We start from the raw sequence: 3,496 nt of genomic DNA on the forward strand, positions 1-3,496 counted from the left end.
ATATATATATATATAATATGCGACAGGTATGTGCAAAAATCATAAGGCACAACCAGCTTTGTTGTTTTAGCAATGCTTTAATGACCATCCATATTTCGCTCTCTTTATTAACATAAAAACAGAAAATCAAGTAAATATGAACACAAATTAAAATAAAAAAAAATCTGTACAAAATGGCTTCTGTAGGCAAGCATCAGTAAGAAAGTGTCAAACAAGAAACTCTGTGAGGCTTCTCACATTACTTCTAATCAGAAGTTTACTTGGGCTTCCAGTCCTTTTCCATTTGAGTTTAAGAAAGCCAGGTTCCTTCTGTTGCTCAAGTGTAAATGAGGTCACACTAAATTCTTGCCACATAGGTCATTATTCCATTGCTACAACAACATCAAATGGTGGCCTAAGATTTTTGCACAATACTATGTATATAAAACAAACAATCTCTAGGCATTCACAGTATATTATAGACTTCTAGATATTTAGTTATAGCTTTGAGATAGTGATAACATTCATAAATTAAATATTTATGAAGTGATGAATATTTTGTGAATATGTGTGGTGTAACGTACAAAAACACTTTCAAACTAAAGTTTTATTGTTGCGTATTATGTGACTTATAGATGCATACAGAGCACATGCAGGGATATTCAAGGCAGGTCATGGAGGGTTACTGCCCTGCAGGGTTCAGTTCCAATACCCCTGTCAGTCATTTTCAATTAGTTATTAATTGGTTTAAATAGATTGTTCAGGTGTGTACGCAAACTACCTTAAGTTTTGTATTAACTACACACAGTAAAATAGTGACTGAAGGGTTAGTGCACACAAACATATACATTCAGTCAGTATTTACTTGCCTCCATGTTGTTTGATCCCTGTGTTTTTTTTTAACCCACCAAATAGAAATTGTAGTAAATGTATGCATTTTGTATTATAATAGTATCTTGAAGAAATAAAGAAATAAGCAGCTTTAAGCATTTATGCCAGAGACAATTACAAAAAGCAATTACATTTATGCATTTGGCAGATGCTTTTATCCAAAATGACTTGCAGTGCATTTATTACAGGGACAATGACCCTGGAGCAACCTGGAGTAAAGTGGCTTGAATAAAGACACACTGGTGGTGATGGCTGCAGAGATCGACCAGCAACCTTCTGCTTACCAGTTCAGTAGTTGAGCCCACTACACCACAAAAGTAATAAGGCTTTAACAAAAATTAGCATGTAATCGTAAACATGTGAAATGAAGCTGTAAACAAACAGAATGCGGACATTAATTGTAAAACATTTTTTAATCTTTTTAAAAGTTTTATAGGTAATCATGCTCATGGAGAGCAGGCACACAGATGTTCAGAGCAGACACCGCAGCAGTCGCTGTAGATGAGGACAATATATATATGTGCTCTGAGCAGAGTTGGTTTAACTCTGGGGATTTTGTTGTGCAGTGGTAGTATTATACAAGTGTTATGATTCTTATAACACTGGTAATGCTCGGGTTATACCAGCAGATGAAGTACTTTCACCAAACATAAATCTTCTTGAAGTACTAGAGAACATAACAACCATGGAAAAAAGGATGGAATCTATGGAGAATGAAATGGAACGACTAAAAACAGAGAACAAAGGTGACATGACAGGATCCTATACATGACCGTTTAAAATGAACCGCAATTTGTATATGTCTAAATGTTTATAACACCATATTGCTCTACTGAAAGATTATAAAATCAAGTTAAATTGCCTATCACTACTTGACAAAGGTTAAGAAGCTAAGTCTTTATTTCTTCAACTTATATTCACTGTCCACATATGCACGAAACATTCGTTTATTATTTTAGAACAAGCAAAAGAACTGACGAGTTTGAATAAAACAACAGTTATTTTATTCATCAAAATGGATGAACTAATGAAGCAGAATCAAGGTAAGAAATTACAATTTCTAAAGTCACTAAAAAATTAAGGCTGTTACAACTTTGTAAAAATTTGTCATCAAGTTAAATGAGTCGGGATACATTTATTAATGTTGAATTTTGCGATTTTATATATTTTTCTAAAATGTATAGCTCCACAGTACTACAGTTTGTACAGAGCTTAAGTTACACTCTTGGTATAGTAATTTATTATTTTTATTCTGCATAAGTGCATTAAACTTACCAAATGTGACAGTAAAGACATATTTCTATTCCATATAAATGCTGTTTTTAAACTAATCATCCCAAATCCTGAGGAAAAGGGAAAAAAAATAAATTTAAAGATTTCTTGAGCACTAAATCACTATTAGAATGCATTTCTGCAGAATGAAGACCGGAGTAATGGCTGTTAAATGTAGCTTTGCCATTGAAAAATTAAATCTATTCTTGTAAACAAATGCAGCCTTAAGAGACAAATCTTAGCAACCCAAAACTTTTGAACAATGTAAACATGATCATTTGTGATCTGATTTGTTTGTTTTAGCGCCTAAAGTGGCTTTCTCAGCCTCTCTGTTGAGCTCTTTCGGACCACAAAGCGTTGGACCCTTTCATAATCTACACACCCTGATTTACGAATATGTCTTCCTTAATATTGGAGACTCCTATGATCCAAACACAGGTGAATCTATTCATATAGTGTGAATGTATCTGTGGGATTTTCTGTAATGCTCTCATTTGAATGCATCTAATTAACCACTGTCTGTTACAGGAATCTTTACAGCACCTGTGAGGGGAGCGTATGCTTTCAGGGTCTTCTCCAAGGCCTTTGGAAGTCCAGAAAGAGATGTTACTGCAGGCCTGTTTAAAAATGACCAGCACATCATTTCTACACATGGACACCAAGCAAGCGGTTTTATCAGCTCTTCAAATGGAGTCTCTCTGCTGCTAGAAGAAGGGGATCAAATGAAGGTGAATCTCTATCCTGGACAATGGATTTTCGACGATGGAGAACATCATCACAGCACATTCAGTGGACATCTGCTTTTCCCCATGTGAGCTTGCAGACCATTAAAAAAATAAAAAAAAAAGCAAAATAAAAAAGCAAAAGCATGTCCTTAAACTGCTTAAATCATTGTACTTAATGTAACTGAATAGAAAGATTATAAAATAAAGTTAAATTGCATATCACTACTTGACAAAGGTTAAGAAGTTAAGTCTTTTTCTTCAGCTTATATTCACTGTCCACATATGCACTAAACATTCGTTTATTATTTTAGAACAAGCAGAAGAACTGACGATTTTGAATAAAACAACAGTTGACACCAAAATCAAAATGGCTGAACTAATGAAGCAGAATCAAGGTAACAAATTACAATTTCTAAAGTCACTTTAAAAATTAAGGCTGTTACAACTTTGTAAAAATTTGTCATCAAGTTAAATGAGTCGGGATTCATTTATTAATGTTGAATTTTGCGATTTATATATTTTTCTAAAATGTATAGCTCCACAGTACTACAGTTTGTACAGAGCTTAAGTTACACTCTTGGTATAGTAATTTATTATTTTTATTCCGCATGAATGCATTAAACTTATCA

At 33.6% G+C, this 3,496-nt stretch overlaps 1 pseudogene; it reads left to right on the plus strand.

Annotated features, from left to right (window-relative positions):
• The first annotated feature begins 1,442 nt into the window (after positions 1-1,442).
• LOC107719308 (complement C1q-like protein 2) lies at positions 1,443-2,974 on the plus strand (annotated as a pseudogene).
• Positions 2,975-3,496: the final 522 nt, after the last annotated feature.

Source organism: Sinocyclocheilus rhinocerous, unplaced genomic scaffold (assembly GCF_001515625.1).
Source record: "Sinocyclocheilus rhinocerous isolate Xijiao unplaced genomic scaffold, SAMN03320098_v1.1 scaffold4679, whole genome shotgun sequence".
NCBI classification, from domain to species: Eukaryota; Metazoa; Chordata; class Actinopteri; order Cypriniformes; family Cyprinidae; genus Sinocyclocheilus; species Sinocyclocheilus rhinocerous.